General features: G+C 39.7%; 1 protein-coding gene across 1 annotated transcript in view; it reads right to left on the bottom strand.

Annotated features, from left to right (window-relative positions):
• Positions 1 to 17,460, bottom strand: part of SLC39A8 (solute carrier family 39 member 8) — an 80,131-nt gene that overhangs the window by 8,992 nt on the left and 53,679 nt on the right. The window lies entirely within an intron of this gene.

Raw genomic sequence — 17,460 nt, 5'->3', positions numbered from 1 at the left:
CCTCTGAATACAGATATTGCTATGTTTATTATACTTCCTTTAATCTTATAATCTTAGGTCTCAAATAACACTGTTGGCTAGATTAACTCTTATACGTTTTTAAAAGTCTTAGAAGAAATGAAAGCAGGCAAACATTCGCAAACAGTTCTTTTTTAATTCACCTGAACAAAGTCACTGAGCAGAGAGAACACTAGAGTCAAGTCTTTGTTAAATTAGGAATATTCTCTTTCCCGTTATTTTTTTGTCTTTCTTTGGTCTTGTTGCTTGTTTGCTTTCTTCCTTGTTTGACTTGTACACTAAATACGAGGTTATTTCTAACCTCAGTCATGATAAGGCAATGCAATCTAGTGAAAAGACCACTGGTCTGAAATCCAAGAGAACTAAGGTCTTGCTTGGCTCTGACAAGAATTATAGTGTCATCACCAGCAAGGTGCATAAAATTGCTCACCTAAATTGTTAATGAAAATGAAGTCAAAGCAAAGCACAGACTAATCAGAAGGAGGGGAGAAATAATAGCATGAACAAAGTTATGAGGGGGAAGGGAGACTGAGTACAATCCCAACTTAAGTATGGAGGGGAAGAAGAAAAAGTAAAATAAAAAAGCACTAAGAAATCATAATGAAGAAAGCAACTGGGCTTATTGCAGAACAGTTTGAAGTTAAATAAGGCAGTTAAAGAAAGTTAATGAAGACCAAAAAAAGAGACAAAGAGGCGGGTGTGAGAGGAGGAGGAAGAGAAAGACAGGAAGAAGAAGGAGTGGCATATGTTGGGAGGAGCTGCTGCTGCTGCTGCTAAGTCGCTTCAGTCGTGTCCGACTCTGTGCGACCCCACAGACGGCAGCGCACCAGGCTCCCCCGTCCCTGGGATTCTCCAGGCAAGAACACTGGAGTGGGTTGCCATTTCCTTCTCCAATGCAGGAAAGTGAACAGTGAAAGTGAAGTCACTCAGTCGTGTCCGACTCCTAGCAACCCCATGGACTGCAGCCCACCAGGCTCCTCCGTCCATGGGATTTTCCAGGCAAGAGTACTGGAGTGGGGTGCCATCGCCTTCTCCATGGGAGGAGCAGGAAGAGCTTTCAAAAGAGGAAGATAAGTAGGATGAGGAAAAGGAGAAGAAAAAGGAGAGGGTGGAGAAGAACAAGAAGGAGGGCAGAGAGGAGGAGGAAGATTAGGCAAAAAAAGAAAGAACTTGGTTATCCTGCATAGGACATGGATCATATAAATATGGCTTATACCTGCAATGAAACACTATGCAGAGTAGCAGAGATGATGAATATCTGTATTTTTCCAAAACATAGCATTGAGGTAAAGTATATTTATATTTACACATAACAACATGCCTAGTAGGCACCTTTTGTAAAAAATTAGTATTATAATCTCATGATGGTTTGAGTGCAACTTGAAAAGATACATATAAAAATGCTAATCATGGTTCTTCCTTGAGGACAGTACTATAGGTAATCCTTGGGTTTCTTCTTTTGTCTTTTATGGGTGTTCTGGATTTTTTGCATTATGTTATTACAATACTCAGAAAACAAAACATTAAAGCCATGGGATGAGAACCAGCAAGAGGCAAAAGTGAACCTGTAATGACTCAGGAGTTATCACCAGCAAACAAGGTAAAGCTGGAGAAGCAGGCTGCCTTCCAGGTTTAGTCTGCATTTAAGAGGGTGTATGGTCCCACTGAGTGAAATCCTTTTTTGTTAAATTAATGGCTGCAAAGATCAGCATGAACACTATCAGAATTCACTCTGCATTGGGGGAGGCAATGTGAGCCATGATTAATAAAAATGTTTTTTATGGTTTGTTATCTTCTATTTTACTGATAAGAAGGTAAAAGCAAGCAACCACTGCAGTTAAAGTTAAATTTCAAATTCCATATACCATGCTGAAAGAATTTTACAGAGCAAGAATTCTGGTTATTAAAAAAAAAGCACCAAGTCAAAAAGGAAAGTAGAAACGCTCCAAACACCATAATTAAGATGGCAAAAGGAAGTACAAATAAACAAAAGCTGAAAATTATATGCAAAGCTAAACATAAAATCTATACCCATAAAAGAGAAACTGACATAACATAAAAACTATAAAATATTATTTTAAGAGGCCACAAATAAAGAGAGGTGAGAGTTAAAGAAGAGGCACTGAATGCAAGCTAGCTTAATGATTCAAGGGAATGGGCTTTGGCACAAAATGGGTGTGAGTTTAAGTAATGGCTCTGCTACTTAATAGATCCATGTCCTTTGGAAAGTTACTTGGATCTTAGCTAATGCAGTAAGGCAAGAAAAGTAAATAAAAGGTATATACATATTGGGAAGAAATAAATAAAACTGTCTTTGTTGGCAAATGGACATGACTGTCTATGTAGAAAATGCTAAAGGATCAACAAAAAAGCTCCTAAAACATAATAAGCAAGTCTGGCAAGGTTACAGGATGCGGGTTAACATATAAAAATCAGTTGCTTTCCAATATGCCAGCAATGAACAAGTAGAATTTGAAATTAAAATCATAATAGCATGTATATTAGTACCCCCTAAAATTAACTACTCAGATATAAATCTAACAAAATAGGTGGAAGACCTATATGAGGAAAGGCACAAAACTATGATGAAAGAAATCAAAGAAGAATTATTCCATTCATGCATTAGAAGACAATGAATAGTTGTCAAAATGTTAGTCCTTTCCAAGTTGAACAACAGACTCAGTGCAATCCCAATCAAAATCTCAGAATGTTATTTTGTCGACATTTTTTTTATTCTAAATCTATATGAAAATGAAAAATTCCTAGAATAGCTAACACAACATTGAAGGAAAGAAAGAAGTTAGATAACTGACACTATCTGACTTCAAGACTTACTATGAAGCTACAGTAATCAAGATGGTGCAGTATTGATGAAATAATACATAAATAGATCAATGGAACAGAATAGAGAGCCTAGAAATAGAAACATATAAACATGGTCTACTTATCTTGGACCAAGAAGCAAAAGCAATACAATGGAGGAAGTCTTTTCTTATATTCTTTGGCTTGTCTTCTCATTCTGTTGGCATTGTGTTTTGCAAGAAGGTTTAAATGGTACTGAAATAAGTGGATATCCATATTAAAAAAAAAAAAAAAGAGTCTAGACACAGACTTGACACCCTTCACAAAAAAATGAACTCAAAAGGGATCATAGACCTAACTATAAATGCCAAACTCTAAAACTCCTAGATGATAAGATGGGAGAAAACCTAGATGACCCTGAGTACGGCCATGGCTTTTTAGATACAACACCAAAAGCATAATCCATGAAAGAAAGAATTGGTAGCCTGGACTTTATTAAAATTTAAACCTTCTTGCAAAAGACAATGCCAATAGAATGAAAAGACAAGCCACAGAATGTGAGAAAACATTTGCCAAAGACAAATATCTGGTATCTGATAAAGACTTAAGCAAAATATACAATAAGAAAACAATCAATTAAAAAATGAGCTAAAGACCTTTACAGACACTTCATCAAAGAAGACTTACAGATGGCAAATAAGGGTATGAAAAGATGCTCCATATCATATGTCATCAGGGAAAAGCAAATTGAAACAAGATAACACTACACACCTATTAGAATGGCCAAACTCATTAACACTGACACCACCAAATACAGGCAAGGATTTGGAGCAGCAGGAACACTCATTCATTGCCAGTGGGAATGTAAAATGGTACAGACACTTTGGAAGACAGTTTGGCAATTTCTTACAAAACTAAACATATTCTTCCCATACAATTCAGCAATGATGCTCCTTGATATTCACCCAGAGAAGCTGGAAACTTATGTCCACATAAAGACCTGTACACAGATGTTTACAGTATTTTTTTTCCTAATTGCGAAAACTTGGAAGCAACTAAGATATCCTTAATTAAGTGAATGGATAAATAAACTATGAAACATCCAGACAACAGAATCTTATTAAAGTCCCCCAGCCTCCAAATGAGCTCTCAAGCCATGAAAAGACATGGATGACTCTTAAATGTACATTACTAAATACAAGAAGCCAAATCTGAAAAGGCTACATAGTGTATGATTGTAACTATATGACTTTCTGAAAAAGGCAAAACTATATATGGAGACAATAAAAAGATTAGTGGTTGCCAGTTGGGGGAAAAAAGAGATGGATATGTGAAGCACAGAGAACTTTAGGGCAGTGGACATGCTTTATATGATGCTACAATGATGGATACATTACACATTTGTTCAAACCCAAGGAATGTGGAAAACCAAGAGTGAAATGGAAACAATGGACTTTGGTGATTATGATCATGTCCATGGATGTTCACCAGTTGTAACAAATGTACTGATCTGGTGGGGGATGTTGATAATGGGGGAGGTTACACAAGTGTGGAGACAGGGAATATATGGGAAATCTCTGTACTTTCCTCTCAACTTTGCTATGAACCTAAAACTGCTCTTAAAAAAAAAAAACAAAAAACTTGGAATTGATTTTAGATTCCTTATCTGTAGAATAGAGAAAATAATACTACCCACTCCATAGGATTAAATGATGATTAAATGACATGTCTGTAAACTAAGTATGCCACAAATGGGTATTATTGCCACATAGATCATTTTATCTAACAAAGTACAGAGGAATTAAGCATTACTAAAAGGAAGAGAAACAAAAACTGCCTGAGAAAAGTGTGCATGACAAAAAACTGCTCACATATGATCCTTAAATAAATTCTCCTGCATACTGATCAAGATGATTGGAGAAAATGGGAGAAAAAGTAAATCTATGCAAAAAAGGAGCTTTGGAAAAGTGAGCGGGTGCAGCGACATATTAAAAAGAAACAAGGAGCGACTCCCCCAGGGCTCCAGTGGTTAAGAGTCTGCCTTGCAATGCAGGGGACTCAGGTTTAATCTCTGGTCAGGGAACCAAGATCTCACACGCCTCGGAGCTACTGAGCCTGTGCACAAAAGATCCACTTATGGCAACTAAGACCCAACACAGACAAACAAATAAATACTAAAAAACAAAAAAGGAAAAAAGAAAAATTAACAAGGAAGTGTGAGCTTGGACATAAATATACTCTACTGAACTTTCAACTACTAAGAGTCAGGAGGTTAATTAGCCAGAAGGTAAAATCCACTGTAAAAAGTCTGCAGTCTGAGTTAACAAGTTTATCTAAATCAGACAACTGACTGCCAATAGGAAGAAAGGCATCTCTAAGATGTAAAGCAGTATCTTGCATAGTTAGCGTTTCAGTTTACAAAGCGCTTTCATATATTAGTGTCTTTGTTTTCTTTTGACCTTTACCACATCCTCATGAGTAAAACAGAACAAATATAGCATCCTAATTTTAGAGACAAGGAGAATGACAATCCAAGAATATAAATTACTTGCTCAACATCACACAGAAGGTGTTGGGATTAAGTTCCTTAATTATTTACCGAACACCTATTTTAGAGCAGGCAGGAACCCTGCAAGGAACCGAGAACTGAAACATAAATAAAAAGAACCTGCATGTTGTTGGAATTCATAGTCCCCAAAGGAACATCCAAGATTCAAACTTCAGGGCTGTGATGATTAATTGCCATTAGCCCTTTCAGAATGACTTCCCACCCTCTCACCCTGCTCTCTGTCCTGAAGCTGTTGCTTTTGGCTTTTGGGCCATTGCTACAGGCTTCCTGTCCTCTGGTTTCCATTTAAGATGGACAACTAGGAAGCCTTACAGGGAATTCAGGGGGAGAAAGAAAGGAGAAATCAAGATCTTTATTCCTTTGATACCCCTTTGTGCGGTCGACTCAAGCCATCAATGACCGTCAAATGGAGAACACAGCTCGTCTCAAGACAACTCTATTCCTAGAAGCTCCTTCCTCTCCCTCCTTTGGGTCCAGGGGTGGTAATAATTTAGCCATTACTGGTCCCTGGTTCAGGCACTACTCTACTACCCAACTCGCACCTTATAAATCAATCTTCCTGAAATTATTCTACTTTGAGTGGTCTGTTTCCTATTGGATCCTGATAGAATCACTGGTGCTGGAAATGGCCATAAAAAAACAGGCCTCAAAATGGAATATAATTGGGGTTTTCATATATTCAAAGTATGGGAAATGGAACAGTGGTCACCCACGGGTAGGCTGCATTTTTCGCTGAAACCCAGGACATGAAAGGGCTCTGCAAGATCTGGGCTGTGCTCTAAGTTTTCCTGCCATTTGGTTCTTACGACCCAGCAGACTAAGTGTTATTAGAAAAGTCTGTGGCAGAGAGAGATGCTGAAAGGAGCCTTCTGGCAAGCCCTGGTCAGAGAATTCACAGCACAGGTCCCTAAGATGTTAGGGTAAAGCCATGCCCTCTTTTGCCATTAACTATTCTTTATCTATCCCTGGTGGCTCAGATGGTAAAGCGTCTGCCTACAATGCGGGAGCCCTGGGTTCGATCCCTGGTTTGGGAAGATCCCCTGGAGAAGGAAATGGCAACCCACTCCAGTACTCTTGCCTGGAAAATCCCATGGATGGAGGAGTCTGGTAGGCTACAGTCGATGGAGTCGCAAAGAGTCGGACATGACTGAGCGACTTCACTTTCACTTCCTTTCCATTCTTTATCTCAAGGCTTCCCAGGTGGCACTAGTGGTAAGGAAACCACCTGTCAGTGCAGGAGACATAAGAGATGCAGGTTCTATCCTTCGGTTGGGAAGATCCCCTGGAGGAGGGCGTGGCAACCCATTTCAGTATTCTTGTCTGGAGAATCCTCATGGACAGAGGAGCCTGGCGGGCTACAGTTCACAGAGTCACAAAGAGTCGGACACAACTGAAGCAACTGAGCATGCACACACACAATTTTTATCGCAAAAGCTGTGACTTGCTTGCTCCTACGTCCTTGGAGACACTTACCTCGTACCCATGGGACATCAAGTGAGTGAGAGGTCATACGCAACATGAACCAGAAGTTATCTGATCCAACAAGCCATAAATTCAGTTGCCCACACCAGCATTCCATTATCAAATTTATAAACAAAAACAAGCCCATACCAGCCTTGAAGATACAAGCAAATTACAATGGCAGTTGATTCAGACCTTCATAACCTAAGCCTAATACTGCATCTCTTTTTCCTCAACAACAGTAAGGCTACATGGGGCGTTTCCTATGGCCAGTTAACTGTGAATAGTGTTCCAGCACCAACCAGCTATAGAATCTTACTCACAATGAACTTAAAATATAGATAAAGATAAATCCTCCAAGTGGGCAGAACTTTTAAGTGTGATGTTGAACTTCACGTAGAAGTAATGGCCTGAGATATAGGTCTACACTAACTCATGAGGGAGAGCTCAAAGAGTGGGCCAGGTGAACAGAGACTTTCAAAAGACAAAACTGGAAACTGGTGGCAGAGATCTGGGGAAAAACATATAGACGGACCACTTGTAAAAGTTACAGAATGTGAAGACCATTCTTTTCTGTTGAATCTCATAAGAGGCTACCACTGAGGATGGTCTCAATAATAAGCACAAAAGAAGACTGTAAATATCATTTTGGGCATCTTTCATCAGCCATCCCAGTGTCTGCTTTATGGCCTATACACAAAAAAGTCAGATTAGTGGGGATGGAGACCATTCATGGGGGATTTCAAAATGCTCTAACACAAATTTGGAGAGAAAGAGGAGAGGGGGACCAGGGTATTTATTCCCTGGGCTCCCTCCTTGGGGGGGTAACTTAGGCTGGCTATGACCCTAATGAAAGATCCCTGGTCCACTGAACAGTGGCTTTCTGTACAACACTAGTTCCCTCCAAGTTCTAGTAAACTTCTTCCTCCCCCTTCCCTTTGGACATAAGATTGCTAACAGTTCCACCATTTCAAGTTCCAAGTTTATTGCACTTTCCCCTGTGGTTAACCCACACCTTGCCCCGAATTTTTAAATTGCCCATTTTCTATTTTGTATCTTTCCTTGAAAATACCATCTCTTCTGGAAAGGATGATTGATTCAAACTCATCTGCTCATTCCCCATACAGCAATCCCTGACTCTGTATATACTATTAAATATATTTCAACAGAAAAACTTGCAAAAAGGATTAAATAGACACAAAGATATAAAGAGTTAAAGGCACTATTCTGCTGCTGCTGCTTAGTCACATCAGTCATGTCAGACTCTGTGTGGCCCTATGGACTGTAGCCCACCAGGCTCCTCTGTCCATGGGATTCTCCAGGCAAGAATACTGGGGAGGGTTACCATGCCCTCCTTCAGGGGATCTTCCCCACCCAGGGATCGAACTTGGGTCCCCTGCATTGCAGACAGATTCTTTACCACTGAGGCACCAGTGAAGCCCTAAAGGCAATATACAATAAAAAATTTCAATAGATTTTGTCTTTATAACTATATTTTCAAGTGATTTCAATGGACTTTATAGCTGATGGTTCCTTTATCCTTCCTCTAGCCCTAAAAAGTCAGTCTCGGCTCACAAAAACCAAAATCAAACTTCACAGAAGAAAGGAGAAATTATTTTTATTCTTTAATGCCTATAACCAAATATAATTCAAATGTACTTAGTCTCTAGTCCTTTGGTTTCAGGAAAAACCTCCATAACCATTTTCAAAACTCTCCTTGCAATGAAAATAACCATTAACAAGAAAATAACAATTTCCAGAAACCTTGAAAATGGTTTCCTTTCCCTCTGCCTCTTCTGTGAAATTAGACTGAAGTTGTTTAGCTCCTTAGGAGTTGAAATAATAGTTTCTCATTTTCAGCTGGGGACCATATATCACTTTACTATCCTACAAAAATAATTTAAGAGAAATCTGAGGGGTTTTCAAGAAATTATGCTCCTATTTTGCCAATGAAACTTAAAGTATATAGTAATTAAGTATTTACAGTTTCCTAATGGACCACTTACGCCACTCTGAAAGGAAGCCTACTGTTTCTACAGACCAGGAGGGCATTAATACTCTGATACATTCGGGAAGCAGAACACCATTTCTTATAAAAAGCCGGCATAATGTACTCCCCATCCCACACAACCCTCATTATTACTGAGAAGTCTTAAAGGGACTCAGAAGGCACTAGGAAATTGGTTAAGTTTTCATGTAAGCTGGAGAAATTTGTTGCTGCGCTCTTGAAAAATGAAGTTCCCCAAAGGCAGGGATACCGACATTGCTCAGTATGAAGTCCTACAGAATAGTTCAGATGAGGAGACATGGGAGGGGTGGGATGTGGTAGGGGAACCACCACCACGCAGCAGCTGCCTGTGGTGTAATTACCATCTGACATGAACTATGTGAAATGAACTGAAATACAGAAGATCCCACCCAGTGCACTGCAAGTGACTGACTGCCCAGGCCTGCAAAAGATGAGGGTGGGCTGTCTGATCTGCAGAGAACTAGAAGCGCAAGTTCCTTAGGGCAAGAAGCTCAGGACAGTGGTAAGAGGCCAGGGATGACAGCTGACGACGAGGACAAGAGCAAGCGCCAGCTGCAGTCACTGCAACAGAAGGAGCGGTGATGAGCATAGTGGAGGTGTTAAGAGACAGGCAGCCTGCCAGTAGTGAAGCCAGTGAGCAACAAAGGGTCAACCCTGTCCTCTGAGACAGCAACCAGTCCCTGGTCTCTAGTAAAACGGAGCATCGTCACTTAGTATGTGGAGAGTGAGGGGTGAGAATTACACAGTACACAGGGGATGGGGTACCAGGACCTCCTTTCCTCTTAAAGATATAAATATGATTCTCTGAGGATTCGCTTACCAGTTAAAGAAAAGAAGAATTTTATTGACATACAGTTGATTTACAATGTTGTGTTAATTTCCGCTGTATGGGAAAGTGACTCTGTCATATATACATGTATAGTCTTTTTTTAAAAACAAAGATGTAATTTTATTGGCTTTGTTTCCACTCGTTGTTTGTTTGCTTTTTGTTGTTGGGTTTCATTGTTTTTATTTTTTATTTTCTGGCTGTGCCACTTGTCATGTGGGATGAAACCCACACCCACTCCATTAAAAGCTCAGAATCTTAACCACTGGACCACTAGGGAAGTCCCATATACAATATTTCTTTATAGTCAAGAAAAGAAATTTCCTACTGAGGAACTGAGCATGAAAGACATAGGGTGTACTCAGGGAGCACAGAAGAGTAATAACGATATAGCAGTAGTGGAAGTGAAAGTCACTCAGTCATGTCCAACTCTCTGCGACCTCATTGACTGAACGGTCCATGGGATTCTCCAGGCCAGAATGCTGGAGTGGGTAGCCTTTTCCTTCTCCAGGGCATCTTCTCAACTCAGGGATCGAACCCAGGCCTCCTGCACTGTAGGCAGATTCTTTACCAGCTGAGCCACCAGGGAAGCCCAAGAACACGGGAGTGGGCAGCCTATCCTTTCTCCAGCGGATCTTCCTGACCCGGGTATCAAACTGGGGTCTCCTGCATTGCAGGCACATTCTTTACCAACTGAGCTCTCAGGGAAGCCCAGTAGTAGTAGTACAAGTCATTTAATCATCACAATAACCTTAAGAGGTTATTGGTCCCACTTTATAAATGAGGAAAGTGAAGCATAAAGAGATTAAGTAATGCTCAGAGTCATACCTCTAGAAAAGAGCAGAGACAGTATTTAAACTTCTATGCCAAACAAGCTATGCCTATGATCTCCAGGAAAGGTGGGGTTTTACTTCCTCTTAGTCATGCCTGTTCATCCAGTAGGCAGCACTACAAGCATTCTGAACACTTAGTGTCTGAATAGATGAAGGTGAAGTAATAGTAAAAGTACATTTCTTCTCACGACAAATTCACAGACCATTGCCATATGCAGCATCTATTCCAGTCTCTCCAAAGAGCAAACATAATGGGCATTTATACAATGTGGGAAAGGTTTGCATAGCAAAATGCTCCTTAATCAATTCCGAACTGGTTCATCTACATTAAAAAGAAAAAAAAACTCAGAAAGTGCAGAAGTGTTTTTGTTGTTCTTTGTTTTCTTACCAATTCTTTAATGTCATGGAGCCAGATCAAAAGCTCCTGGCAGACAAGGATGTTGTCTGCATTTCAGCCCCAAATGTAACACAGCTGAGACTTCCCTGGTGGTCCAACGGTTAGGAATCTGCACTTCCACTGTAGGGGGCCCGGATTTGATCCCTGGTCAGGGAACTAAGATAAGATCCCACATGCCTGTTGCACTGTGCATCCAAAAATTAATTGAATATATATATGGAGGTGTTCAATAAATTTTTAAAAATAAATCAGGGGGAGAGGGGACTTGTTTTGCTCAACTGAATGGACTGACAGAATGCCAAAATCACACTTTAGTCAGCAGATGTCAGCACCTCTATAGCCATTCCAGTGGCCACCAGAGGACTGAAGGCTTTAATTAGCAGCTATTTTGCATCTAATTCAAGGATAGTTACACGGTTTTAAGAAGATTGTTGGAGGAAAGTGAAAGTGAAGTCGCTCAGTCGTGTCCGACTCTTTGCGACCCGTGGACTGTAGCCCACCAAGCTCCTCCGTCCATGGGATTCTCCAGGCAAGAATACTGGAGTGAGTTGCCATTTCCTTCTCCAGGGGATCTTCTCGACCCAGGGATCGAACTCAGGTCTCCCACATTGCAGGCAGACGCTTTAACCTCTGCACCACCAGGGAAGCCCTTAAATACAAGAATACAGTCTCTCAGAAAACCTCCTATAGAGACACAGAACTTCAGATCCAAGTACTAATATCAAAGATTTCAAGGGAGGAAAGGAAGCCAGGTTGAAAGAAGGGGGAGGAGGTGGGAGAGGGGGGCGAAAGGGGTGGCCTTACAGACGTCTCCTGCCACCTACAGATGCCCAGGCGTTATGGGACTTTTCCCTGGGCCTCCAGAGAAGGGAGGCCTGGAACTCGGCCCTACCAGAAATCAGACCAGACCAGAACCAGAATTTGAGTTCTCTGCCAAGAGGAGGTGATCAGTCTCCAATCCTCAGCTCAGGCTGAGGGCCCTTCGACCAGATTCCTACTGGGGGACTAGAAAAACAGGGAAGGATAGGAAGGGTTAAGGAGAGGAAAGAGAGAGGGAAGGGGAGAGAGGTCAATAAAGTCTTTTGTTCCTTACAGATCGGGGCACTCTGGCCAGTTGTCTGCGTCAGGAGACCAGGGACAAAAGGGTCCCAGTTGCGGCTGCTGGGTCTGGTCCATTGGCAGGCAAGCTGGCCCCTGAGTACCCTGAGTGGTCAGAATGTTGGAGGAAAGGAGCCTGGAAATCATAGTAGCAACAAAAGCAACCAACACCACCGAGTGCTTACCATTTGAAAGGTACTCTTCTAAATGCCTTGAGAAGAGTCCCTCTAACATCCAATCACAGATGAAATCATGTGGGCGGCAGAGGTAAGGCCAGGACCAAGATCCACCTCACTGGAGATGGAAAAGCCACTGAACCAAGATGATCTGACTCTTAAGCCCACGCAATAGAAGGCAGAAAAGGCTGCTCAGAAGGACTGAGTTTTTCCAGATAAGAAACTTTGAGTTCAGTAATTTATTGCTACAATAATGGGTTATTTTATTGCTATTGCCAGTTTCCATCCTGAAAGGTACCAGATTCAAGTACCTCTGGTTCTGAGTAGAATACACTAAGCTGATGTGCTGAGGCTTGCTAACACTTCAGAACACTTAAAAATAATACCTCCAATCATTGAGGGGATAAAACACCATCCTCCAGCTTTCAAATCTACTCCATATAATCTTTTGTTTACAGACTGAAGTACAGAGGGGAGAAAGATACGGGGAGAAAGATACAGTTTTCTGACTGCCCCTTCCTGAATTTGTTACATTTAGTAAAATGTAATTTTAGATCTAGGTGCTTATTTGAGATGGTCAATACTTATTTAAATAGAACACAGTAACACTTCTGACCTTCTTCCAATTCCTAAAACCAACCAAACTCTTTCCCACCCTGGAGATTTTGCACTTTCTGTTTCCACAGCCCTGAGCTTCTTCTCCCTGATCTTTGCATGCATAGCTGCTTCCTATAGTCTGTATTTTAGCTTAAATATGTCCCTGACCACTCAAACTGCATGCAGACATCATCACATCACCACATTTTAATTCCCTGCACAGCATCTATAATCCTATAAGGTTAGGCTGTGTGCACACAGAGTGCCAGAGATCAGACACATTTTCTAATTTGCCACAATATCTCCAGGGTATGGAACAGAGAGCGGCACTGGGCGTGTGATCACAGGATACATGAGTGAATGACAGAACGAAAAACTGAATCCCATCCTCCTGCCCATTAACACAGCCTCACTGATTTGGCCTATAGACCAGGATATCATTCAGAACATGAAACGTTACCCCAAAAGAAGGCTCATTTTAAGACTGCCTTTATTATTTTAAGATATAAGTTAAGTGACTGAAAGTTTGGTCAAAGTCACAAAAACTACAAAGAATCAAGAGAAATTTTCTGCAAAAATGACACCCTCCCAGTAAAGAATTTTTGCAGTTTTACTTTCCAAATGTAAAACGGTCTCTCGATTTGCTTTTTTTACAACCTAGAAAACTACTGATGATCCCTCACTTCAGTTTTTCTGATATGTATTTTACAACCTAATAATAAGAGATGAACTAGAAAGCATCAAGCCAGACGCATGGCTTACTAACACTTCAAAAGTAATCTTTCCTGGTGCCTTCTGAGCTATTGAATTCTTTTTTTTAATCTGACTTCACTGAGTTGCTGTAAAGGTTTAATAAAGTCATGCTCATTAGCAATTTGATAATCTTAAGTAAAAGTGTCAGTAAAGTTTGTTCTTTTTTTTTTTTTTTACTTTTAATGCTCTGATACTTGATGTCAGAAATAAAAAGCAAACAGAATAATTTTAAAAAGAAATGGGGTCATGTACACTCTGCTATATTAAAATGGAGAATCAACAAGGACCTACTGTATAGCACATGAAACTCTACTCAGTGTTGTGAGGCAGTCTGGATGGGAGTGAGGTTTGGGGGAGAATGGATACATGTATATGTATGGCTGAGTCTCTTCACTGTCCCCCTGACCACAACATTGTTAATCAGTGATACCCCAACACAAAATAAAAAGTTTAAGGCTTGAAAAAAAATACCAATGGAATAATCAAGTTTTAATATTAAAAAAAGAAAGAAATGGAGGCTTACACATTAAGATCTCTCCTTTTGATTGATAAAAACTCAAACTTATAACAGATCTGGATATGTTGGGCCACTGATCAACATAGCAAGCAAAGTTAGATAGGAGAAAGTCACAACTTAACTAACAGAAATGAGTTATTAACCTAATTGCACTGAAATGCTCAAAAAGGGACTAAAATCCCCTATCTAAAAAGCAAGTACACCGGAAAATCAAATCTAACCTCCCATCAACGGTCTGACTGTAACCTGATGGTACATTTACTAACAGCAAATACTTAATTTGGTCTTAAATACCTTCAATTATTTTTATTCACTAAGATAACCAGTGAAGTATTGATAGCTATAAAAGTGCTATGTGTGATCAGGACATTTGCCTCAGACATAAAACTGGATAGGAAAAGATAAGCAGATAAATACCTAAAGGGATGTGTGTGTGTATGTGTGTGTGTGTGCGCGCGCGTGCGCGTGTGTAACAATCTGCTGATGTTCTGCTGCGGACTGTAGCAGTATCAAACTCAAAAAACATCTTCGCAAGACCACAGTTCATTTGCAAGATACTTCAGCCTTGTGATCTTTCTAATTTAGAATTCTTGTTTTTGAAATATACAGAATAAATATAACACGGAATAATAGAATATAGAATAAATTTTACCTCCCCAAGAGCTTCTACTCAGGACATGACTTTTACTCATTACACTAAAACATCCCATACTTTGGCAAATTTTCCATCATGCAATCCACTGAGTAAAACTTACTCACCAGGTCTTGATCCAGTATTCCCAAACTGCAAGATGTAGCATGTAAAGAACACAGCACCACATAAATATTTTTAAATGAGCAAACAGGAGATATAAAGAGGCCTATTTTGGCAAGTTCAGTGTTTATGATATGGATATCTTTTATAACTCAACCTTAAAAAAATTTGAAAAAGCTGATATTAAAGACACACTGGCAACAGAATATATATTTACATTTTTTCCATTGCTTATGCTGCCTTGCATAATAAAATTAAGCAAGGACACAATAAAACTAAGCAACTCTTTCTGATGCCCAGAATAATTTACTTGAACCTCTTATTTTTTTCTCATTTTTCAAAAGAAAAATGTATTGGCATTCATTCTCAATTTTTTAATCAATCAGGGTGCACGACAAAGCAACACGGCAATTCTTCATTATACTAATGGGGGAAACATTAACTTGACATCAAGCCTAATTGAGTAAAATGTCACTAATTCTTCTCAATAAGGACAAGTCCTGCTTGATTAGTGAAAGCAATTTAGTATAGGACATGTTTAGATAAGTACACTTCTATTGCTTCCAAGAATTCACACTAACAAACAAAATCCACAGCCAGCATGAGGTGTGGCAGAAGGCCTTCAGAAAACCCACCATGTTGTATGGGTAAGATTAACAGGGCATCTCAATTCCATAATAACAACTTGGTGTTTCTTTAAAGAACTTGAAAACTTTAGGTGCATCTTCCTAACAAATTATTTCAAAAGCAATTTTGATAGAGGATACCCAAAGTACTCTATGGGGAAGGGAATGACTACCCACTCCAGTATTCTGGAGTGGAGAATTCCATGGACTGTATGTCAGTCCATTGGGTCGCAAAGAGTCGGACACAACTGAGGGACTTTCACTTTCACCTTCAAGTACTCTCCAACCCAGTCTAAAAGGAAAATACAACAAATCATACGTTATTAGTTATGATATATAAGTAGAATCGAAATTAATGAGGTTTCACTCTGCCGGCAATCCTCAAGTTGTACTGCAGAAGTTCCCTTGTAAGTTCATTGTTAGAAATCAGAATGGACTAGAGCAATGTTCCCATTAGGAAGGTCATGTCATGCATATATACAGAAGGAACAGGAGGTTACAGATCAAGACTCCAGGAGGGGATCTCATCATAACTTTGCCATTTATTGTCTGTGTGACTTATTTAACTGAGTCTTAATTAAATCTGTAAACAGACTTAACACCTATTTCACAGGATTGTTGTAGGGATTAAACATAATAGCTGTTAAGGTACCTACTACAGCACTCTCTACTTTCACCCCTGGGCATTTATTTTCTTTATCAAGTATTCTCAATCATTACTCTGTGCTAGGGCAGTGCAAACAAAGACTTTATCAAGGAGAGTACGATATCCTGAAGACCTATGAGACGTCTTCTATTTACACCTGGAAACCTAGCTCCATCTCACCCCAGCCCCCGGCTGTTTCCTTCTGTATTCCTCTGCAGTGCCGCTGAGGACAGAATTGCCTACTAAGTGGGACTTTGTGCACCAAAGTCTCTTCTAATGTACCTGGACACTGAGAAGTTTGGTCTAAAGGGAAAACAAATAACCTCTGAGTTCAACTGCCTTCATATCCTTTATTCAGACCTGCTATTTGGTTTTGTTTTCTGCAAACATCCATGAAAACCTTGTTCTCAACTATTCTGGAAAACTTCATAAACGTAACTCTTGACTGTAAATTGTTCCTATACTAAAGCAATCCATCAATTCTGAACCTTCACAATGTACCCCACCATAACTTCACAGAAAACCCACGGCATAAAATGCTTTCCTCCTTCCCGCTGATTTGTGCTTATAAACCTGACCAGAGCCCACAAACTTTATACCAACGCTCCTACTCGAAATCAAAAGTTGCCTAATTATTCTGCGATTGAAATAGAGAACTTTGTGGCTTTGAGGCCACACACAAGGCTGGCTGCTGTTGCTCTCCATCCCCACACCTTCTCAGCAAGATGGTAGCATGGTAGTGCTAGTAATAAAATGTTACTTCACAGCTACGCTTCTTCATTACTTTTTAAATATTTGATTTAGTTCTCACCATAATCCTTATTGGGAGAGACACTGGCCAATTTAAAGATGAAAAGAAAATTAGTTTTAGGAAAGTACAGTAACCCAACTAGTTGTGAGTCAAAATTTCAACTCCGATCTATCTGGCTCAAGTTCTTTTTTAAAAAACGTTTTTATGAAAATATAGTTGATTTACAGTGATGTATTCATTTTAGGTATATAGCAAAGTAATTCAGCTACATATTATATACATATAGATATTCTTTTTCAGAATCTTTTCCACTATAGGTTATTACAAGATATTGAATATGGTCCTCCATGCTATATACAGTAGGTCCTTGCTGTTTATCTATTTTATATATAGTAGTGTATACCTGTCAACCCCAAATTCCCAATTTATCCCTCTCCTTTGGCAACCATAAATTTGTTTTCTACGTCTCTGAGTCTATTTCTGCTTTGTAAATAAGTTCATTTACATCACTTTTTTAGATTTCACATATAAGTGATATTGAACGCTATTTGTCTTTCTCTCTCTGACTTACTTCCCTTAGAATGATAATCTCCAGGTTCATCCACGC

Source organism: Budorcas taxicolor, chromosome 6 (genome assembly GCF_023091745.1).
Source record: "Budorcas taxicolor isolate Tak-1 chromosome 6, Takin1.1, whole genome shotgun sequence".
Taxonomy (NCBI): domain Eukaryota; kingdom Metazoa; phylum Chordata; class Mammalia; order Artiodactyla; family Bovidae; genus Budorcas; species Budorcas taxicolor.
The sequence above is the reverse complement of the archived record's forward strand: the minus strand, read 5'-3'. Positions and strand labels throughout refer to the sequence as shown.